The sequence below is a fragment of the Pseudorca crassidens genome, chromosome 8, assembly GCF_039906515.1.
Source record: "Pseudorca crassidens isolate mPseCra1 chromosome 8, mPseCra1.hap1, whole genome shotgun sequence".
In the NCBI taxonomy this organism is placed as follows: domain Eukaryota; kingdom Metazoa; phylum Chordata; class Mammalia; order Artiodactyla; family Delphinidae; genus Pseudorca; species Pseudorca crassidens.
In genome coordinates, this window is record NC_090303.1 from 55997273 (window position 1) to 56022318 (window position 25046).

Consider the following 25046-nt stretch of genomic DNA (forward strand, 5'->3'; position numbering starts at 1 on the left):
GAGGAGAACTGCCAATGATAATTTCCAATTCCGGGGCATCTCCTCTGTCCCAGACACAACACTTCTGCAAGTTAGGGGTCATTATCCCCATTTTACAGGAAATGGAGGCTTGAAAAGAGTAAGTAACTTTCCCAAGGAATAATTTCCAGGCTCTTAAAATTGTATGCTATCAGTGGATGGTGGAAGCTATGTATGGGTTTATGCAATTGATGTGAGTAGAGATAAAGACTGAAAAAAACATCTAAGGAGGGAATGTCATGGCTGACAAATAGGCACAGTGATGTCACCACATGAGGGTCCTGGTAACCATGAGTACTAGTGATTATAGACTTTTCTACTTTCTTCTGTCATTTAGGATATAAGTGAAATTTAAGCTGTCTCTGGCTCTCAGCAAGTCATGCCTTGATGACAAGAAAAAGATGAAACATGCTACAATCTGAGCAGTTGGTGCAGGAAGCAGAGACTCATCCCTGAGGAAATCTGGGCTTCTCTGGGGAAGGTAAATTCACGTCTCTTCCCACCACATATATATTACGATGTGGACAACTCCTGGTATCACCCTTATGTCGGTTTTGCTAAGCATGATGTTTTCCAGTATTATGATCCAGATGGTCATAATCTGTGGCCAGGATGCTGCTGGGAGTTGACTGCAGGCAGAGTAGAAAAGTTTCAGACAGGTCAGAAAAAGAACTTGTCATCTGTGTCAATATGTAAGTAAATCCTTCCTGGTGCCTGAAACACTGCCTGGAGAGTGAACTCTTGGTTAGCTGACATTCCGTTAACCAGAATTCTCTACGAACTGTCACTTCTGCACATCTGTTCCCCAAATGTGATTGATGGTTATGATGAAGATGCTGCGGGATTTCAGGGGAGGCTTAAAAATCACCCAGCAATGTTTAAATGAGGTTGGCAAACATTATAGGGCTTAATTCACTTTTTTCTGGGTTCAAATTCTTAAAAATTGGTATTCTAGGGACAAAGCATATACAGTGATTCTCATAAACTACTCCGTGGTAAAAAGGACCCCTCAGTTGGTAGCTTTATTTAAATTTGCTTATTTTAATGTTCAGAAACTAGTTCCAAAGTTCTACTCTTATAATTACAGCCATGAAAGATCAAATTATAGAGTTGTAATAGTGAAGGAATAGTGATTCCTGGAAGGAAAAGTAGGGGGTTCTCTGTTGTTCATCTTCACTAAGAAAGGGATAAAAACAAAGTACAATTGAGGGGCTGGAAGTATGCACCCTGAATCACTGTGACAAAATGTGGAATTTAAGGGTCTGATGTATAAGCTGGTGCCTCACATACTCATCTGAGTGATGTGCATTGTTTATATTGATTTCTGTATGAATTAATAAAGAGAAACATGACCATGACTACAAAGATAGAAGCCAGAATGATGCCTTCTTAGCAAATGCAAATACTAAGCATGAAAACATATAGGGTTAGAAAGAAAATGGTAAAGTATTATTGTATAATTGACAAAGGAGAGTAAGAGCAACAGTCTGCAGCCTCAGGGTTTGGAAGCATAAACCTGGCTTATTCCTTTTTTTTTTGCGGTACACGGGCCTCTCACTGTTGTGGCCTCTCCCGTTGCGCAGCACAGGCTCCAGACGCACAGGCTCAACGGCCATGGCTCATGGGCCCAGCCGCTCCGCAGCATGTGGGATCTTCCTGGACCGGGGCACGAACCCGTGTCCCCTGCATCGGCAGGCGGACTCTCAACCACTGTGCCACCAGGGAAGCCCTATTTCCTTATTTTTTTTCCTTTATAAACACTGAAAAATAACTGTGCCATAAGATCAGCTACCTTAGTTCATCTGAGTCCACTTGCTGTTTCTAGGTCCAACCAAATGGACTGGGGAGTCAGCAAGGTGGGTCATAGGAATGTCTAGAGGGAGTCCATTTTTTCTCTTGTGCCGTTTGAATTGGGGGCATGGACTGAATCTTTAGAGGCTCCAGCCGGGACTTCAAGTTTCCAGTTCCACACATACAGAGCTTGGAAGTCACCTCTCCATCCTAACAACAAGTTAAAAAGCTGAACAGACTGAAATAGCGACAACTCTTCTTGGCTCTGTAAGAGAAGGGAGGACACAGGGCAAACCACTGCCCCCAAGATTGGAGAGACAGGTGAATACCAGGAGTCACAGCTCTGGAGCAGAGACTCACAAGCAGTAATGGCCACAGGAACCAGGCCTGGGGTAGGCAAACCTGAACTGTAATTGGCGAATTGCTGGAGGCTCAGTGTGTACAGATCTGAGAATTGAAAACTCCTGATGGACCCAGTCATATGAGAGACCCCACAATATTGTGAGATTTACCTCCAGGAACTTGACCAGATTCCCACAACAAATATGGGAGAAAAATCGCCTCATGTTTCTGGCAGAGGGAAGGGAAAGGAACCTTTGTGAAACACAACAGAGCATTCTGTTCTTCTAAACAAACCTGCCCTCAGGAGAAATTAGTTAAACAGAGCCTAACATGGATTATCAGAATATAGCTGACCTGAAGGAAGGGAAATACCCAACTCTAGTCATCCTGTTACACCTAAGGAGAGAGGAGGAATTGAAAAACATTTGTGAAGTTCACAGTCCAAAGGCACAGGCTCACTAAGAGACCGAGACCTAATCATAGGACTGTAGAAGCTTCCTTTCTCCCAATACCTCACCACCACATCACTAAAGATCTATTTATAGCAGCTCCTTTTGCCTGGTACATCATGTCTGGCTAGTAAGAAAAAATTACGATGCAAAAAACACAATTTGAAGAGACAGAGCAATCATCAGAACCAGACATGGCAGGAATATTGGAATTATCAGACCAGGGATTTAAAACATGATATGATTAATATGCCTAGGGCTCCAATGGGTTAAGTAGACAACATGCATGAACAGATGGGCAATGTAAGCAGAGGGAGGAAATCCAAGGAAAAAAACAAAAGAAGTGCTAGAGATGGAAAACACTGTAACAGAAATGAAGAATGCCTCTAATAGGCTTGTTAGTAGACTGGGCACAGCTGAGGAATGACTCTGTGCTAGAGAATATATTAGTTCAGGCTCCAACCGAAAGACTTTTCTTGTGAGGCCCCTGGCTTTTTCTTCTTAAGAACGGTTAATAATATTTTCCTGTCTAACAGGAGTTTGGAGGAATAATTAATAATAAATTGTGCAAAAGCTAAGCACTAATCATGAAAGAAGTTTTTCATGGTAACCATTAGCTTTAAGCATGCACTTCTGGCAAATCACCAGAAAAGTGCCACACTTTTATCTTGTTTAAATAATGAAGCACATTATGTGCTCAGATAATGTGCAATAGAGGCATTTTCTTTGACAGAAGACTCCTGGAAAATTTTTATTTAAAAAGACTAGCTGGTTCTGAGTAAGCATATTCCATCATGTGCCTCGCACTGAATGCAGCTATAAAACCTGGAAAGAATGCGATGAGGAGCTATTGGAGGGCTCTGAAAAGTAAGTACTATTTAGAGGAAAATTTACACCATTAAATGCTTACATTAGAAAAAAAAAAAGGTCTTTAATCAATCAACTTTCTCCTTGAGAAACTAGAAAACAAGAGCAAAATAAAACCTAAGCAAGCAGAAGAAAAGAAATAATAAAGAACGGAAATCAATGAAATTGAAAACTGAAAAACAAGGAAAACCAGTGAAACAAAATCTTGTTTTTTGCAAGAGCGATAAAATTGGTAAGCCTCAAGCAAGAGTGACAAGAAAGAAAGGAAGGAAGGAAGGAAGAAAAAGAAAGGAAGGAGGGAAGGGAGGAAGGGGGGAAGAGAAGAAACAAATTACCATTGTCATAAATTAAGAAAGGGAAATCATTATAAGCTCCACAGACATTAAAAGGATAATAGGCAATACTATGAACAATTCTACAATATAAATTCAACAACTTAGATTAAATGGAACAATTCCTCAGCCATGTTGAAATAGATAACTTGTAGTACTATAATAGTTAAAGGCCTTCTGAAAAAGAAATCTGCAGGCTGAGATGGTTTCATGGGTAAATTCTATCAAAAATTTAAATAAGAAATAACATTAGTTCTACACACTTTCTTCCAGAAAAGAAAAGAGGAGGGAATATTTTCCAGCTCATTTTACGAGGCCAACATTAACTCGATACTAAAACCAGGCAAAGACAATACAAGAAAACCACAGACCAGTGTCCTTCATGAATATAAACAAAAACCTCCTCAACAAAATATTCCAGCAATATTCATCAACAAAATCAAATCCAGCAATATATGGAAAAGAACAATACGCCATGGTAAGTGCAGTTTGTCCCTAGAATGCAAGGGCAATTCAGTTTTCAAAATCAATCAATGTAATCCAACAAATTAACAGTCTGAAGAAGAAAAAACACATGATCATATTAATTTTTGCAGAAAAAGCATTTGTAGAAATGTGTATCAAAAAAAAAAGTAAAGTTAAAATCTGAGATATTATTTAGGCAACCAGCATTCTTTCAAGTGGGATAATATGCAATCATCTCAGCTAGAATATATTGCTGAAGAAGGAGATTCCACAGTCTCTCTTGGTGACAGTCCTAGGACCAAGCAGCCCTGGCCTCCCTTTTCAGCATCCCTTTCACACCTCTTTTAGATTTCCTTCCTGCCATCTGTCTCTGTGTGTGTTCACCTTTAAACTTGCTCCCAGAAAATATTATCTTGTCAACCACTGAATTTGAGACAGTGAGTTACCTTGTCCCAAGCTGTTTGCATTTTAAGTCTTCATTCTAAATATGGAATAAAAGATTCTTTCTCCTTTTGAGGGACTTCCAGCAGTTAGTAGGAAGGAGGTATTTTAGGGACGTAGTTCCAGTACCTCTGAAACCACTTATTTAGGCAGCTATTTGCCTATGGATAACATTGGCCCCAGTGATGGCTGTTTGGGAATCTTCTGTTGTTCTCAGCCTTGAATTGTTTTTCTGTCCACTCATATGTATAGAAATACATTAGATGGGGGATCCTGAAAGTATCGTGAGTCACAGAAATCTGCATAAGTAAGGAATTTTATTTCTTAGGCCTGAAGGGGAAAACAAAACCTTTCTACAGCAGAGGTTCCCAACTTTGGCTGCCTGTTAGAATCACTTGGGGATCTTTTAAAAGCCCTGAATGCCAGGCCATATCCCAGACTACTAATATCAGAAGTCAGAATGGGAGCCAGGTGGTTACAATGTACAGCCAAGGTTGAAGGCTAGTGCTCTCCAGGTATATGGTGCTTTTGCTTATGGAGTGGAGCTTCATAGGAATGGACCACATTATTAAAGAGCTTCCATTGAAGTCATTGAGGTGATGTATTGTCTCAACTGCTAAAGACCCTTAAAACCGTACCCTATTAGGAACCTCAGAGAAAATATAGCCACAAATGGTTTTTAGGTGATCTCAAGAGATCTGAATGAATATATTTCTGGTTCCAGTGAATAATTTCATGTTTCTTGCCCAGTAGGAGTTCCATCACTTTTTCTATGACTCTTTCTCCAGTTGCCACCCATGAGTGAAATTTACATTCCCAGAGTTGAAGGCAGTGAAGGAACATCCTGAGAGATGAAGAGATTATGCAGAATAAAACAGAAAGCCCTATGATTCAAATAAATATTTGTAAAACAAAGAAACAACTACTCTAGCAACCTCAAGGAAAGAGAGTGTGGAAAGCAATGTCATCAATATTTAATTTCAAATGGAGAGCCTCATTCTCTTACTCATTGTCTTGCTGGAAGAAATGTATATCTTGAATATGCCAAGATAATTCAGGCCTGCCTTTGTTATTGTGAATTTAAATAACAACAGCATTAGCTTGTCATCTCTAATTATTCTCACTTTCACCTCCTCCCTGGAAGCCCATTTTGAGATTTATCAAATTCATGTCTTTTTAAGTAATTACTGTTAGTACATTTTAATCAATGGGTCTTAACAGTTTTGCTGAATTATGGAACTAGTTTAATTGTACTAGAATTATCTGCTATTAATTCTACACATAAAGCAAAGGGGGAATCGAAAGCTTAATTTTTTTCTACTAAATTTTCACAACGTTCTAATGGATAAAGTTGCTACAGCAAAAACTGCACTTCTACAGAATTGCCCAAGCCATTACAAAATATTTTTTATAAGGAAAAGGAGGATATTATCGGTTTACCTTGAGAAAATACTGTGTGATGCAAGAAGAAACTTTAAAAGAAGCAGAAAAGAATCATCAGTGGATGCTAAGGATGAAAATTTGTTGAGAAAATCTATATTTATATAGTTTCAAAGTACCTTCCCACAAGTTACTTCTTAATTCCAAGGGAAAAAACAATAACATTACAGTGGAAAAACCTGGCAGACAACACCTAAACTGAGTAATCAAAGAGAACAACACCAGTAATGGAACAAACACAAATCATATGCCTCCCGATATCATGCACTGAGAAGGATATGACATCATCCTCTGCTCTTCCTACCAAATATACATAACTTAAATCTAATCATGAGGAAACATAGAGAAAACTCAAACTAAGGGGCAATCTACAAAATAACTCACCAATACTCATGAAAACTGTTAAGCTCATGAAAGATTAAAGGAGTCTAAAAATATGTGGACTGGATTTTTTCTTTTTTCTGTAAAGAACATTAGTGAGAAAAAATGATTAATTTATATAAGTATTATAGATTAGAGGACAGTATAGTATCAATGATAATTTCCTGATTTTGTAATTTATACTGTGGTTATATAAAGAATGTCTTTTTTTTTTTTTTTTTTAGAAAAATACAGCTTGAAGTATTTAGGAGTAAAGGGAAAGCATGTCTGTAACTTAGTTTCATGTGTTCTTTAAAATATATATCTAGGGGCTTCCCTGGTGGTGCAGTGGTTGAGAGTCTGCCTGCCGATGCAGGGGACGCGGGTTCGTGTCCCGGTCTGGGAGGATCCCACGTGCCGCGGAGCGGCTGGGCCCGTGAGCCATGGCTACTGGGCCTGCGCGTCCAGAGACTGTGCTCCGCAACGGGGGAGGCCGCAGCAGTGAGAGGCCCGCGTACCGCAAAAAAAAAAAAAAAAAAATATATATATATATATATATAAATACTTTACATATATATGTATGTATAGAGAGAAGATGATAAAGAAATTTTGGTAAAATATCAAAATTTGGAGAATCTGGGTGAAGGGTATTGAGGCATTCTTTGTAACTGCTATTTTTTATGACTATTATTATTTGAAGTACAAGTTAAAAAATAAAGGAGGCAGAACTCTCCATGCTTTAAGGGCAGAAAGATGGGAAGGCATACATGCAATGTCTATAATCCTTAGCCATCTGGCACATCTAGGGAGTGTAGGACAGTCTTCCTAAATTGGGAAGAATTTTAAGACGAAAGCTTGACCAGTGTATAGTGGAAGCTCATGAGTATAAGTCTTCTTTTGAATTAGAAATCAAGGCTCTGAGAGTTTGTGCAACTCCCTGGGCATTGTGGAAATTTGAACTCAAGTTGCTATAGCCATTTTCATGCTATACCTCCAACATTTTTAGTTAAAAGAAAACATTTGGATTTTGTTCTAACATATCCTTTTGGATTATATCAGTTAAAATAATATGATTTTGACACTATGAATTATATAAGGCACTTGGACCTTTAGAAGTAATGTTGCTTACTGTTGCTATTATTTGCGAACATCCATGTAAATAAGTATGAGATTCAATAAGTAAGAATGTTTTACCAGCCAGTCGTGGTCTATAGAAATATACTCATAATAAAATGAATGAAATTACTGCTCTCTTCTATGTATCCAGCATGTATTTTTATCCATTTCTAGAGGTGAGCAGTTATTTCTGTGCCTTATTTTCTAGATACTTAGATAAGTTCCTTTCATAGAATTGACCCTAAAATCTGTTGGGAGAGATTATCTTAAGTGTGCACTCCTTTCAACTGCCTTAGTTGGAACCGGTAGGGACCACTTTCTGCCATCTCCAACCAATGGCAAAGTGACTCGGGTGCTGATAAATTGCTCATTGATTGCAGCATTTGTGTGTTGCCTTGACTTTTTATAACCCATATCTCCCGATCACATCATTCTCATCTATTCACAATGGGCCACATCACCCCAAGCTTTGTATGTAAGAGTCAGATTTATGACTGAGAGTAGTTAGTTTAACAAATATGTATTGTCTGCTATGTGCTTGGCATTGTGCTAGTTTATATAAAGTGTGTTTATATTAAAAAATCATTTAAAATGGAAAAGAAGAAATATCCTATACCTAGAATGGTAAGTCTCATGTGCCAGCTTCTGTAGATAGAAAGTATAGCCTCGAGTGTCCACCAGGTATTTGCCAAGCCTGGAATAGAGGTTTCCATCCAAAGAATAGAAGGCAGGAGGGGGTTACATTAGCAGAGAAGGGATATGGAGCACATAGTCCAATGCTATCATCAACCTCATGGCGGGGGGCATGCAGTGAAGAAAGGGAAGGGAATGTGGTATGCCCCAGGGATAGTAAAGTTAGAGAAATATTTTTTTTGATAGAAGACAAAAGTTATTTGACTAAGGATACTCTCTAAGATTTAAGTAAAATAAGGGAAGGCAAGTAGCACAACAACCCCGGTCACCAATGGAAGAAATGAGGCGAATTATAGAGAATATTTGGTCCCAGGTGAAACTTGAAATTTTAAGTATTTTTGCTTGGGGAGAAGATTCACTACTCACCATTCCCCACTTCCTGCCCACCCCCGTAACTAATTTATTGAAGGTATTTAAGCAGGAAATGTGACAAATGGGTGCCCCAAACAGCAGCTGTTACAGCTATGTCATGAGATTAAACATGGGGAGAGTCACCTCCTCTCAGCTCTGTTGAAACCACAGCAAGATACATGGGGAATGTTTTCAGAAAAAGAGAGGAATGATTAGGCTTCCTGTTCCTGTAACGTTAGGTTTGCAGGCAGTGTACTTGCTGGATAATGCCTCATGTCTTAAAAACAAAACATAAAAAACTGCTCAGGGCTATTGTGCCATCAGAAAACTATACTTAAACTACGTAATATGTGATTACTGAAAGCTCTCATGGCCATGAGCAGAGCCCTGGCTTGTTTATAGCATCTCTATTTTTCTTATGTTTGTCACAAATTACTCTCATATGGAAATGCATTTTTGATAAAGGTAAACATACTATTTCACCCACAAGAAGGCTTTATCAGTGGAGCTAGAATTGCTGAGTGGAACTCTAAAATTACTCATACATAGAACTATTGCATAAGTGTAGCCAGAATGCAAACCCAATCACCTAGAAAACGGAAATCACTTGGGCAGAAAGTTCTTCTGCTGTGGTAAAGATGAACCTTTTTCTCATTTCAGCTTTCTTTTCCATTTAGCTTTAGTGCCCATATCTTTGAAAAACTCTGTTAATTTATTTTTAAATCACAAAAATATAATGACTTCAGGTACTTTTCCCAGAGTTGTTTTGTCCCCAGTCCCATAAAATTTCCATGTTTGTACATTTTGTGGTCAACGGCCAAATACAAACTTTAGTTATGGGCAGTCTATGATGCTACAAGGTGAACTCTCTCCTCATTACTTGAGTCAAGCCCTTTTCTCTTTATTACAGTGGGTTGAAGAAATAAGAGTAGCTCAGTCCAAGCCACAAGAGTTCTTGAGACCTGGGTCTCAATATGCCAGATGGAGGCTTTGATGCCATAGCCTCCTGGGAGAAACCCAGGCCCTTGTTAAGAAACTCCCTAAAATGTCTGTCTTTTATCTTACAGATTGGTTATAAACAAAAAGCTATTTAAATCAAAATCCATTTTTTAATTTGATTATTGTTACTTATTTTTCCTCATATTTTACTTTTTTTGGTAAATGAAAAAGGAATATGTATGTGCTGCACACTAGAACAAATCGAAGATGGTTTGACTCCATCCCCACTCCTTAGAGTTAAGTGTAATAAACTTCTTCCTTCGTGTTCAAGCAAAAGTACAAACATAGGATGATTTTTTTCTCTCCAAATTAGACTATGTTGCATATATATCACACTGCAAAAGGTTTCATTTGTTTATCAGTATTACATGGATATTTTCTAGCTATAGCTCTACCTCATTAAAAAAAGCAGCTGCCTTATATTCTATAATCTATATTATGTACTGTAATTTAGTCCCCCATTTCTCTTTGACGGATATTCGGTTTCCATTCTTTTGCCAATACAATGTTGCACTAAATATCCTTGTGCATAAATTCTTACACTCTCTTACTTTTGTTCCTTTTTCTTAGATTCTCAAATTGGGCTTGCTGAGTCAGTAAGTATGAATGCTTTAACTATTATTAGTAAATATCTTACAGTTCTTTCCCAAAACATTATAAAAATTCAACTTCAACCATCAAGCTATGAAAGTATTTGACTTACTTACCACATCCTAGAAGTCATTGGGTCATATTACTCTTTTAATTTTTATGCAGATCTGGGACAGGGAATATACCTAATGAGCTTAGGACATCTTTGTGTGCCGAAACACAAGGATGCTTTCGGTGACTAATGGTGTCCTGCCAAAGAGTCATTTAAGCTGGCTTGAAGGATCTCTCACTAACAAAATTGGGATAATTTAAGCATCAAAAAGAATAATAACTGAAATAGGTTGAAACACACCATATAATACATACATATATATGTGTATATTCTTCGATTCCTTCATCAAAAGGCCATCAGGGACACCTGTACTTGAACAAGTTGAATTTATTTTTCTCACTCACTGCAGCAAGGAAAGACTGTACACCTTGGTGAAGCAGGTGAGAGGGGGCAGTGAAGGAGGCATCTCAGGAACAGTGAGAAAGAGCCTAATATGAACTTTGGCCTTTGGTTGGGCAACTTGGGGGCAGACCTAAGGAGTTGTTCTAAATTGGGTGTTGCCAGAAAGCAGAGGCAATACTGTGATTGAATATCTCATAAGTGTTATCTACAGGGGAGGCGGACTAGAGCGAGGATAAAGCTGAAATGGCTCATAAGCAGAAGTCACTCATATTAGCCGCCAGAGGGGAGTGTTTGGTATTTTGTGGGTTGTACGGCGACTTTGAAGTAGCTGTTCTGTGAGATGGTTTATTTCCAAGAGTAGAACAGCACAGCTCAACTGTAAGCATCAGGCCCATCTGTAAGGACAGGAGGCCTGGCTGTGGGTATCAGGTTATTCTCGGATATCAGGGGCTGCTTGTTTTCCCTGATAGGTAGGCAGGGAGCTAGGGAGCTAGGTGGATACAGAAAAAGAGAAAGCCGAATTTTCTGAAGTAAGAAAGAAAAGAGGAACCTCATGAGTCATCATTGGAGGTAGGTTTTAGACCTACTCCTTCCTCTGAAAATTGCTAATGAAGCAGAAGGAATTAGTGACTTATCCCGCCTTTTCAGTGTGTACTCTCTAAAGGTTTCCCCCGCTATCCGAAAGTAGCACCGTTCCTGAGCCGAAATGGCGTTGAGGTGAAGAAGCAATTACCAAAGGACACATCTTGCTAACAGGTGCATGAAATAAATCGAGATCAAGCACAGATGCTCACAGACACAGTTCAAAGCTAGGGCGTCCTGATGCTGAGGTGCTGAGTGTGGTTCCAGGGGAAGGAGCTTGGCAGTGCCGCTCTCACCGCTCAGGGTGTGTGCTGCCTCTGTAACCACTGGCTGTGAAACACACTGAATGCTATTTTCATTTTTTGCCTTTTTTCCTAAAAGTGAAAATCTTCTTTGGATCTCTTTCCATTAGCCAAATCAGGTGCTAATATAGGTCTATCATAAAAGGAAGTAGCTTAAAGTGAACTTTCAAAAAGTGAGGAATACCTGGTTAGGGACCACCTTAATGAAGAGGGACAGGTCTTAGAGAAGAATTCCAGGTAATAAATGTACAAATGATAAAACTAAAAAATTGCCAGTTTTCAACCCATGGTGAAAAAAATTCATTCAAGTTAAGATTATCAGTAGATGCCAAAGCAATTTGGGGAAAGGTGAATGGAGAAATATATGTTTACATGTCACCAGAATATTTGTCATTTGTTCATAAATGACATACTCGTCACAGCTGGGAAACACAGCTTTACAGTGTAGGATGAGGTTATTGCCACGTTGACCCAATGAACAATCCTAGAACCAGTAGTAGTGGACTTCAGACATTATCTGCCCCCTGATGTGGTCCATCCCCTGCAAAATCTCTTGCCCAAAGTGCTTAGCCTCAATCTAATCAACCTTTAGATCTAACTTCAGTTTACAGGGAATACAGCGACAATAAGGAAAGCTACAAGGAAGTAACCCAGGAGGTAGGACGTTGTGTGATTCAACTGGCCAGCCTCTTCAACAGATCACTACCATGGAAAAAAATGATGGGGGTGGGGATTCCACTCAAGGTTAAGAGAGATTCAAGAGACATGATGACCAAATGCAATAAGTGATCTTTACTGAGTCACACTGTAAGCTGTCAAAGATGTTTTAGGGTCAGTTGAGGAAATTGAAATATAGGCTGGATTTTAGATAATATGAAAGAATTATTGTTAATTCTGGTATAGTATTGTGGTTATTTAAGAAAATAAGATATGATAACAACTACAATAAATTCATTTATCAATATGGGAGGTATAGTATGCCTCTTCATGTGTTCAGAACTTGTATTATGTCCCTCAATAAGATTTTATAATGTTTTTACATACATGTTAAAACTTTCTTTTTCAACTTACATAGATATTTTACAGTTTCTGTCACTATAGGGAATAGAACACTCCCTCATCCTCACTTTTTCATACCTAATTTAGCATTTCTAGGGCAGACAATTGCTATGGGCTTAATATAGCAACTCAACAATCCTTTCTCATCTGTGCTCTTGGAAGCATTAAGAGAAGTCCAAACATGATTGGAAGTAGGGTGTGGAGGAGTGAGGAAGTAAAACACCTTGAAGAGAGATGTTGTTAGTAGCATTTTTGATGTATTAATACACAAATGAAAGTTGAATCCTGACAACTAAGAAGGAAAAGTATGCACTAGAGGAAATGAAAAACATACTAGAACTTCCAAATTAATTTGGGAAGGAAGAATAAAAAGAAATAACCAAAAAAAAAAGTTAAAAGTAAAATTATATATTATCTAGAAAGAGGTAAAGTATAAATAGCCCATAGAAAAGACTGTCAGCACAGATAAACTTCTAGTCAAAGGAAATTTTAGAGCTGCAAAAAAATTTTAAGAAAAAATAAGAGGAAATTAAGTAATTACTCAACCATAAGAATTTATGAAAAGAACAACCAAGTAAAACAAAAGAAACTAGAATATGGTAAATAATAAAGATAAAAGTAGAAATCAACAAAATAGAAAACAAAAAAATTGTAGAAAGGAAAAATAAAACCAAAAATAAAACCAAAAATTGTAGAAAGGGAAAATAAAACCAAAAGTTGGTTCTATGGGAAGAACAATAAAATAATCTTCTGTTAAGTCTGATTGAGGATAAAAAGAGCAAGTATATACTATGTGAGAAATGAGAATATGAGACTGAATCCTGGATCCTGAAGAGATGATAGAAATTAAAAGGCAACAGTATATGTAAGTGTAAGGCAATAAATTAAAAAATCTAGGGGAAACAGATAATTTCTTAGTTTAAAAAATCTACTAGAAGTGATTGAAGAAGCAATACAAAACGTGAACAGACCAATAAAGACAGGAACAGTAATTTAAGATGATTTATTTTAAAGAACTGGAACCAGAAGATTTTATAGCTGAGCTCTATCTAATCTTTAAAGGACAAATCATTTCAGTATTTACTTAAACCATTCCAGACCACAGGGACTCTAGCATAATCTTCATATTAAAATCTTAAAAACACAGAACATAAATAGGGAAACATAGAACTATTTCACTTATGAGTAAAATGCAGAATTCCAATATAGAATGTTATCATATCAAAGAATAATAGTCGTGATAAAATAGAATTTATTCTAGAATGTAAGGATAGTGCTGTATTAAGAAATCAGTTGATATAATTCATCATATTAGCAAATTAAAGAACAAAAACTGCATGATTAATAGATACTGAAAAAGATATTTGACTCATTTCAGGAACCATCCTTAGTTTTTAAAAATATGTATAAAAGAATAAAAGAAAGCTACAGTTCTTAGAATTGAAGAAGACTATACCAAAAACAGGAAGCAAATGTCATATTAAATGAGGGAATTTTAAGTCAAGAATACAACAGATGTCTTTGCTAACACTACTATTATTCAATATTACTTTTGGAAATTTTAATGAATGCAATAAGACCAAACAGAAATTATCAGTAAACATATAGGAAAATCCAAAAATTATATTTTCATCATTAATATGATTATTCACTAAGAAAACTATCAGAAAGCCAAAATCTGTTAAAATTAATGAAATAATCTAGAAATTAAATATAATAAATTAAATTGCTATTTTAAAATCCATAGCAATTGTCTGCCCTAGAAATGATAAATTAGAGATGAAAAAGTGAGGGTTAGGGAGAGCTCCTCTGGTTCTGCTTTCCTCCTACCCCTCCTTCCCTCTCTCCCTTTCCAGTTCTATCGAAGTATATAATCTTGGAAAATCATTAACTGTTCCCTCACTCTTGTTTCTTTTACAGGAGAGCATTATCATTTAAGCGTACAGATAGAAAATCAAATTATCTGGCTTTAAACCCAGGCTTTGCCTTTTGCTGGCTCTGGGAACCTGGAGGGTAATATTTGGAGGTATTTACCCAGGTTTTCTTCTCTGCATTTGTATGTGTGGGTGTATGTGTATGTTGTACTCATTTCACCCTTGCTGCCCTTAAGAAATGGATATTCAGAAATGCAGAGATTCATTTGTTCAACAGTGTTTATGGAGCACCTGTCTGTGTTATAGGTACCAATTTAGATGTCAAAGGTACAGCAGTAAACAAGACAGATAAGGTCCCTGCTCTCATGAAGCTGATATTCTAGTGGAGGAAAAGTAGACAGTAAATAGCGAGATCACAGATAACTAGATGGTAGATACATACATACATACATAGAAAAATAGTTGGCATATAGAGTAACTAAATAAATAAGAAAAATAGCAGATAGTGATAAATATTATACAAAGAATTAAAATATTGTGATAATGTTCCAGTTATCTATTACTGTATAACAAACTTTTACAAAGCTTAGTGGCTTAACAAAACAACCATTTTACTATCTCACAATTTCGTGGGTGAGAAATTTGGGGAGGGCTCAGTTGCATGAGTCTTCTGCTCCACATGGGGTTGGCCGGGTGATATTCAGCCGATGGCTGGTCTTGTATAGATATTTGGTGCCTGGGAGGGGTGGCTGGAAGGCTGGGATTATTGTCTGGAGGGCCTGCACATGGCCTGTCCAGCATGGCAGTGTCTGGGTAGTCAGGCTTCTTATGTGGCAACTCAGGGCTCCAGGTGAGGGTGTTCCAAGAGGCCCAGGCAGATGTTGCAAGGAACCTAGCTTTAGAAGTCCTACAGTGTCACTTTCACTGCATTCTATCAGTCAGGCAAGTCATTAAAGCCAGTGCAGATTCCAGGGGAAGGAAATTAGACCCTTCCTTTCAAATTAACAATGACTTGGGTGATTGGGAAGGCTGACTGAGGAGGTAACATTTAAGCCGAGAGCTGAATAATACGAAGGATTGGACCCTGAAGATACAAAGAGAAAGCTTACCTGCTGGTTGGTCAGAGGAACTGAAGAGTAAGGGCTTGATGTGTCTGAGAAACTGGAAGTGACTGGGAGGGCGGTGAGCAAGGGGAGCAGTGGTATGAGATAAGTCAGCAAAGCCACGGGGGGCCAGGTTATGTAAGATTTTGTAAGCCTAGGTGAGAAATTTGGATTTTATTCTAAATGCTTCTTATTGCCAGAATCTACTAAAGAAGTTTTAGCAAAGGCCAGTCAAATCCATAGATTCTCTACAGAATTGCTTGTCAGGAAAGAGGCAAGAGCAGAAGCAGGGAGGCTAGCTAAGAGGCATTTGCAGTAGTACAAGAAGGAAATGATGGTGTATGCACCAGTGTGGTTGTAGGGAAGGCCAGATTGAAGATCTGTTTTGGAGGCATTATTGATGGATTACATGATTGGAATTTAGGAAAATCAAAGAATCAAGAAAATCCCCACCCCAAGATAAGTTTTAAGTAGTCTAAGAGCACATAGCTTCTCAGAGGTACCTTCTTAATTTCTTTCCTTCTTTACTCCACATACTCCGTAAAATCCATCACCAAGTCCTCTTCATTCTACCTTCAAAACGCATCCCCAGTCCTACTGCTTCTCATCACTTTCACCACGAGTCCCAGCCTCCAGCAACGTTCACCTGGATTAATGTAATAACCTCCTAAGTGGTCTCCTGCTTCTACTCTTGTTCCACCTTGTCAGCTTGCATGAAGTGGTCAGCGTGATCTTCTAAAAATGTAACTCATATCCCCTTCTCGAAACTTTTCAACTTCTCTCTCATTTGGAATACAGTGTGAAGCACTCACTGTGCCCCTGCTGTCCATCAACCTCACTCCCACTCTTCTCCTTCTCACTCTCCTCTGCTAACACTGGCTGTGCTGTTCTGATCACAGGGAGACTGCAGCTGCCTCAGGGCCTTTGCACTTCTGCCCTGTTTGCCTGGAATGCTTTCCCCAGAGTTATTCACGTGGCACACTCCCCAACTTCATTCACATCTCTCATCCTGAGAGATACCTACTCTGACCTAAGCTCCCTGCCCCCTCACTGTCTAGCCCTTTAACCCTCTTTTGTACATCTTTATTGCACAAATCACCCACCTGAAGTTATATTTCATTTGTTTATCTGTTTGTTGTATATCTGTTATTTATTTATTATATATCTCATTCATTGGCATGTAAATTGATGAGGGAAGCAGCCTATCTGTCCTGTTCATTGCTATATACCCAGGGCCCAGAACTGTGCCTGGTATAATGAAGGCACTTAAATAACATTTGTAGAAATGAATAAATGTTAGCTACTATTATCATTATTAATATTATGAGTTACTTGCATATCCTCTTGATTTTTCCTTCTAAATGTCTCTGTTCATGCCTTCTTTCCATACTCACTTGGCAGTCACCACCTGAATCCAGGCCTCTCTCACTCCACACCTGACGACCGGTGAAGCCTTCTTCCTGGGCTTCAGAAATCTCGTTACTTTCCTTCTCCAGGCATCTGTCATGTGACTACCTGGTCACTCTTTCTGAAACATTGCCTAATTATTTCATATCTCCTTTCTAACAGCATGAAGTCTAATCACTGTAGCCTTGCAGTCATTTCCCTCATAGCTGGTCTCTCTCAGTCTTTTGCAGCTTCATTTCCCATTATTTCCTCCTGTGAACCTTGCCCCCAGACAAACTGCTGCACTTGCTCAAAACTGGTACTTTTCCATGCCTGTGAGTTGGCCCATCTATCCCAAACCTTCCCTGCTATTCAAAGTTGGGCTCAAATCTCACATCCATGGGGACTGACTCAGAAGCAAGAATTCTCTAAGTAGTCTTATATTTATTTCCCTCTCCCCCATTTGAACCTTGTATTGGCTCAGTCATATATTATACTGACTACACACTTTGTATATGAATATATAGGTATACTCAGTCCTACCTTCACAAATATAGAGCCAGTGTGTCCAACATGTACACTGTAGCTTGAAGTTTTAACTATTTCCACTTTAGCTTAAGGCTCTCAGTTATGGTCCTGCCCTGTCCCTTATTATGTGTGATTTGACAGATTCTGTAATCTCTTCGAGTTTCTATTTCCTTTGCAGTAAAATGGGGATAATCTCTCTCTCATAGTGCTGTCATTAGAATTGGATGAGTTCAAATACAATGTTTAATACACAGTGGGCCCCAATTAATTGTTATTATTCCTTTTTGTGTTTCCCACAGTGCCACTTCATAGAGTGGTTGATGGCTTTGCAAATAGGCAGGGAAATATCTGCAATAGGCATTATACCACCAGCTAGCCTCATCATGCATATTTCCTAAAGATTGCAGCTTTAAAATAAATGTATATTCCCGGTGCCTTCCTCTTCCTGCCTTGCTTTGGACATTACTGTTTTCACTTAACTGATGACACCTGAGTCCATCTGGGCAGCATTAGGCTTTCCCTAGATATTCCCACCCCTGTGGGAGCACCAATCACACGGTCTTTCCCGCAGTGGGGGAAATAAAGCATGAGGATGAGAATGAGGATAGAAATGACCACTTTTGCAGCCAGATTTCTGGAAGGTAAATGATTCGAGCAATGTGATTCCAGAAATAAGCTAATCTGAATAGCATGACCACTCGCTGGGACTCACTCAGGCACACATAATCTAAAGGTCTCTTCTCCATCGTCTTAAGTTCTGGTAAAGTCGTCCCAATAATACTGAGCAAGTTCTTTCTTGGCCTAATGCCCCCTTTTGGTGATGCTATAATCTGTATTTTTATTCCTTCTTATTTACCCTCTATGGTCTCAGCAGTTGAGCCGTTGTCAGAGGTCTTGTTCTGTCCTTCCCATGCTGACGAATCTGCACAGGCAGGGAGATGTGGTACAGAAAACCCTGTGTCAATGTCAGTGGGTTTCACACCAGGATTCAGTCTGCACAGGGGCTGCCTGGCACGTGCTCATAGTCACTGGGCAGGGGAGCTACTGCAGGGCCTTCCCTTTTGACTGCATCGTCTGTCACGGACAGAGCAGTGTCACGGAACTGGTGAGGCGATATTGTTTTCTTATGCTTCCTTCCAACACAACAGAAGTAAGATGGAGAGCTTTTCACTCAGGACCAAAATGATGCAGTCACGTGGATCAATGGGGTCTTCGGAGCAGAGAGTGCACTGGGATGGGGAATTGAGGAGAGCTCCAGAGAGGAACCGCTTACAGAGGTACAGGCTGTGTTAAGTGAAGCAAGGGCCGTGCAACACTCCAAGGCCAGCAGCAGTGAGAACGCTTACCTGCTAGGCCAGAGTGAGAGAAAAGAGGAATAGTACCCCCCCTTACCGCGGTTTCATTTTCCATGGTCAGCTCTGTACATAAATATTACATGGAAAATTCCAGAAATAAACAATTCTTAAGTTTTAAGTTGGGTGCCATTCTGAGTAGTGTGATGAAATCTCTGTCCTGCTCCATCCCACCCAGGATGTGTATCATCCCTTTGTCTAGCGTATCTGCCCGTTAGTCACATAGTAGCCGACTAGGTTATCAGGTTAACTGTCTTGTGTTCTAATCCACCCTTATTTTGCTTAATAATGGCCCCAAAGCGAAAGAGTAGTGATGCTGGCAACCCGGATATACCAAAGAGAAGCCGTCAAGTCGCCCTTTAAGTGAACAGGTGAAAGTTCTCAACTTAATAAGGAAAGGAATAAAAAAAGTATGCTGAGGGAGCGAAGATCTATGAAAAGGACAAATCTTCTATCTGTGAAATTGTGAAGATGGAAAAAGAAATTTGTGCTAGCTTTGCTGTTGCATCTCAAGCTGCAAAAGTTATGACCTCACTTCATCTCATCACGTAGCCTTTGATGATCTCACATCGTCTCAAGAAGGGTGAGTAGAGAACAATAAGACAATGAGAGAGAGAAACCACATTCATATAACTTTTATTACAGTATATTGTTATAATCTATCTATAATATCTATGTTATTAGTTATTGTTGTCAATCTCTTACTGTGCATTAAACTTCATCATAAGTATGTAAGTATAGGGAAAAACATAGTATGTACAGGGTTCAGTAGTATCCCTGATTTCAGGGATCCACTGGGGGTCTTGAACCGTATCACCCACAGATAAGGGAGGACTACTGTATTACCAGAACCCAGAGGAAACATCCGTAGATCTAAGAGGGAGGTACCTAAAAGATGCCCTGTCTTCAGTAGAGGTGTCTCTAGCTCAGAGTGACCAGGCAGGGAGCAAGCTGGAAACAATAAAGACCCTGGCTTCTCCCTCGTCCTGCTATGATCGTGCATCCCCACAGCTGAACCCAATAGAACGGGAGCCAGAGGACAAGGGCCCTGCTGCTGCTGACCGTAATATTCACCTCCTCAGGCACAGAGCAGGGTAGAGAAGGGTAGGACTGGGTCTGCAGGGGAGGAATGTTTAGCATATGGGGATTGTTAGTTTAGGTGTTAGTGGGTCTGATGGATCGGGAGGGCAGGCCTGGCAAGAATCTCTTTGAATGAGTTAATTTAACATTTGGGGCTCAAAGAAAAGAGGACGTGACCTTGAACGAGGAGGAAGGGGGTGGGAGATGGAACAGCATGGTGTCTGGCATGTGGTTTCCTGGAGTCCTGCCCATGTACTCAGGTGTGAACCTCAAGAAGGAAGGCGCTGATGGAAGAAGCAGAGGTGACTTTTCACGAGGGAAACATCCCATCCCCATTCAGTCTTACCTTCCCTCTTCATTTATCCCTAGAGCCCAAATTGACTTTTTGAGCCAAGGAAGCCCCAGTTTCTGGACCTTGCTATAGACCAAGGAGAGGAATATGCTCCCTATTTCACTGAAGTGAGGTGGAGAATTTCAGGGAATGGGGCACTTCCCTGGCCAAACGAGGATTTGCAACAAGGGAACTTTAGGAGATAACCTTTGGTTCTCAAAGAAGGTACCCAGAGTAGGGGCAGGGAGGGATCATCATGCCTACCACCCAGAGTCTTCTGGGACAAATCGATAGATACTATTAACAGGAGTAGCTAAAAAGGAAGAAAATGAGAAGACTTTGGATGAACTCACATAAGACACTTCCAGGAATTCCCATAAAAACAAAGATCTGGGGGGAAATGGGAGATACTACATTAGCTGGTAGGTACATGTTAGCATTAATATGACCCACAGGCTAATTTATAGCCACAGGCTAATGAGGTCTGGAGCAATACAAGTTAGATAAATAATTTTTGCACATTGGTTTATGTTTAGTTCTTTTGTACTCTAGTTAGCATGGTAACCTGTCTAAATTTTAAAGTGTGTTTTCCCCCCCATCTCTGTTCTCTATGGATTTTATAAATTATATCTAGTGTAGAGGTCCCTGAACTTATTTTTGTGACATAAACTGCTTTGGTAGTCTGGTGAAATCCCTTCTTAGAAAACCGTTTTTAAACGCATGACAAAAAACATAGGCTTCAAAGAAAAATTTTAATATCAAAATACAGTTATCAAATCTTTTAATGTGATATAAAAAGATATATAGTTTGTTAATGCATTAGATAACAAGATTTGGTGGTGGGTCTAATAAAGTGGTGGGTCTAATAAACACCACACTTCTGCCATGCCGCACAGCTTGTGAGCTCTTAGTTCCCCAACCAGGGGTCGAACCTGGGCCCTCAGCAGTGAAAGCGCAGAGTCCTAACCACTGGACCACCAGGAAATTCCCAAAACACAACACTTTTGAAATTTCATGAGCATAGTACTATTTTGAAGTTTTGGCATCAACTTTAATGTGATGTGAAACTTGTAATTTCTACTGTTGTCAAAGTCAGAGGTACCGCTAACATAGCCATGGTCAGTGCCCCCCTTCATAAATGAAGGAAATACCAATTTTGAGTTAAAGAGTAGTGACAACAGAAATATATTTTTTGCTCAAGTTCATGAGCATCCTGAATTCTATCTACAAGCCCTTTATTAAGAACTCTTGCTACGATCTCCTAAACCCTCTGACAACTGAAACAATAACAAAGGCAGCATGAGAGTAAAATTTTCAGGTGAATAGTTTCAGAGGAGTCTGATCATATCCCACCTCCTGCCTCTTCCGCTCACACCATGGAAAATTCTAGATAATGAATCATGGGCCAGAGAGGAAGAGATGGAGCCCCACCCCATATTGAGGAGATGAGAAGAATGTTCTAAGAGACTCCAAGAGTCCTGGAGAGCTAAGTCAGCTCCAAGCTTTCCTTGAAGCCATGGCTGTGGAGAACACCCTCCTCCATCCAGGAGGAGCCTGGTAACTCAGCCTGTTACCCACTGGGCATGAAGTCTTTGGAGACACAATCTCTGGTCAATCCCTCAATAATCTGCCTTGTGCACTCTTCTCACGTGGACCAGCCACTAGAAGAGAGGGCTTGAACATCTTCCAGGATAGTCAGGGCCTAAAGGGAAAGTCCTACTCTCTGACCAAAGTTGACAAAACAGAATTTATGTGATATAGGTAAAGATGCCTGGTCTTAAATGAAGTCTAAAGGAGACACTAATGAGAACAGCTGCAGAATATATCTGAAAATTAACCACAAACCCCACACCCCCAGATGGGTGCCAAGTTATTTAAAAGAGTTATAATAGTTGCAGTCAATTGCATACTTGGACACCTCCAGCTTTAGCAATACTACAGGATTCTGGACAGTTAAGCAAATTGTGGGAATAACTTACAGACTGAAGTAGGTGTTACGCTTACAGGAGTGGGCCTGGAAAAGGATTCTTCTCTCAAGAGTGGAGGCTGTGGCTCTAAGGCAGCTTCCTGTGCCATGCTGGGCCAAGAGGCAATGAAAAGCTGGCAGATGATACCATTTCAATGGCCTGACCTCTCAGTCACTCCTGTGACCCCAGAGAAGCCACAACTACCTGCAGGGGGAATTGAATTCTAATACAGTAACAAAGGTTGGACTAGTTCATACATTTAAGACAAAAGTCACATGAGGGCAATGAGAAATGTCATTTACTACACAGGTCCTAAATTCCTCTCCATTTTCCCTAAGTGCCAGGTGGTCCTAAGAGATGACTGGGAGAATGGGGGACATGAGGATGATGACGGCACGGTGAGGCCTCCTATCTGGGCCCAACCTCTTTGAGTCCTCATGGGAACATGGGTGAAAGCTGATCTAATAATAGATGTTTGACACCCTACACAAGAGGGAAGAACAGAAGATTAAAGCTCAACTCCTCTATTTTATATATGGGAGATTAGGACTCAGAGAGGTGATATGCCTGAAATGTGACATTTTAGAATAAATAATACCAGACTAAAATGCAGCTTTTCTGACCTCTGATCATTGTGTTTTTTCCATCATTTAGAAAAAATTCTAAGCAAACTACAAACACTGTTTATATCTTGGCCTTCATGGCTCAATCTCAGCAGCAGAAGGGGAAGTGATGGCTGCGGTCTCTCAGTGATGAAGGATGAAGACCAAACCTGGAATGGGTCAGACCAAATGCCAGAAAGCACAAACCTACTAGGTACACATTTTAAATTGGCTCACTCAAAACCTATTCACATACCCTCTCATGCCTTACTGTACCATAGAAGGTGGAAAACTAAAACTTTCCTTCCCAGATACCCTTGCAGCTAAAAGAGACCATGTGAGATGTGGTGAATAAGACATAAGCTCAAGTCGGCTGGTTCTATATCTTCTGCTTCTTCTTTCTCCCTGACTAGAATGTGAACTTGATATTGGAGGTGTATCAGTCATCCACAGGATTATGGGACAGGAAGAGAAAAAGCGCAGACCCTTGATGGCATTTTGAGGTGCTGAACAAGCCTTGATTTGCTTAAACCCAGACTTCTTCTCACTGAGGTAAAGAAACCCCATACTTGTGTAAGTCCACATTCATTAAGTTTTATGGTACTTGTGCCAAACATAATCCTAACTTATATTTCAGTCTGTGAATCAAAAGTGGACTCAAGGATGGCAAATACATGCTAAAACAAATTTCAGTAGGATGAGTTCATGTGATCATTGAGTTTAAAGCTCAGTATGATATAATACAAGTTAGCAAAGAGATCCAATTAAAGAAGGTAAGAAAACTGTCTAGATATGAAATGCTGTTTGTATGGAGTGGTTTTGAAGGCCCAGAATGTGACCTGTGGATGTGCTTTGGTTGGATAACTCTCCAACATTATTTAATCAAGGCACCATGATTCAAGGTCATCATTACTTCATTTGGGGCCATCTATCCTTGTTCCTCTTGCAAAAATAAAATAAAATGGCCACGAGAGGGTGTGGGAATGGAAATACTGAGGCAAAAATATGCCTTCAAACCAGACTGCTCTAGGGATGTTGTCACAGTGGGGTCCGAGGTAGCCTGTGGCCTGTTGGAATAAGAGAGGATAAAACACAGCCTTAGAATGAGGATAGAGAACTTTGGTTTCTTGGTCTAATTTCATCCCACTGGAGACAATTATGTTATGAGGTGATATTAGCTGTAGCATTGAAGTTTAAAGAATAATGCTCTCGTGGGTAGGCTGCCATGGGTTTCTGAGTCAGAGAGAATTCTCTGATGGTTTGGTGAGAACAGCTGAAAGGGCATACAGTGTGTGCTTCCTTCAATTATTCCTGAAGGGCTTCTCACTTAGTTGGGTTTAAACTCTCTCCACCAGGGCCCATTAAGAGAAAAGAAAAAAAAAAAGAATATGAATTGAAAAAGAAACTTTGAACAATTAAAATACATGTTTCCAAATGTAAAATCAAGAACTATGTTAATTTCTCAAATAAGAAAAAGGGCAATTTAAAAAATAAACTTAGGGGGATTCCTCTCCTAGGCAGTCTTAGTGCTGGAGCTCCTGGTTTAGCTGGTAGAGGATTTGTCAGGATAGATGAAAAGAAAGATGAACACTCAACGCTGAAGCTGCAGCTGGAAGAGAAGGACGAGCTAATTTCCCAACTTCAGGAAAGTTCAGCATTTACAGAAAACTTTTGCTTCAAGAGTAGATAAATCCACACAAACTGAACTTCTAGGCTATGATGGTTTGAACCTGAAAAGACTGGAGTAACTACAAGAAGGGAGAGAACCGTGTGGTTGATGGGGTCTTCGTGCTCTGGCCGGGGGTCAGGCCTGAGCCTTTGAGGTGGGAGAGCCGAGTTCAGGACCTTGGTCCACCAGAGACCTCCTGGCTCCATGTAATATCAAATGGCAAAAGCTCTCCCAGAGATCTCCATCTCAACGCTAAGACCCAGCTCCACCCAACAGCCAGTAAGCTACAGTGCTGGACACCCTATGCCAAACAACTAGCAAGACAGGAGCACAAACCCACCCATTAGCAGCTCCCTAAAATCATAATGTAACAGACACCCCAAATCATACCACCGGATGTGGTCCTGCACACCAGAAAGACAAGATCCAGCCTCATCCACCAGAACACAAGCACTAGTACCCTCCACCAGGAAGCCTACACAACCCACTAAACCAACCTTAG

The 25046-nt window shown here is 39.8% G+C and overlaps 1 long non-coding RNA gene across 1 annotated transcript in view; it reads left to right on the plus strand.

Annotated features, from left to right (window-relative positions):
- The window catches only part of LOC137228597 (uncharacterized), a 97531-nt gene that overhangs the window by 66927 nt on the left and 5558 nt on the right, over positions 1–25046 (plus strand). The window contains exons 4-8 of the long non-coding RNA XR_010945314.1: positions 356–499; positions 10235–10260; positions 18692–18820; positions 19196–19478; positions 23289–23427. This is a non-coding gene — a long non-coding RNA (uncharacterized lncRNA). The remainder of the gene's footprint in view (positions 1–355; positions 500–10234; positions 10261–18691; positions 18821–19195; positions 19479–23288; positions 23428–25046) is intronic.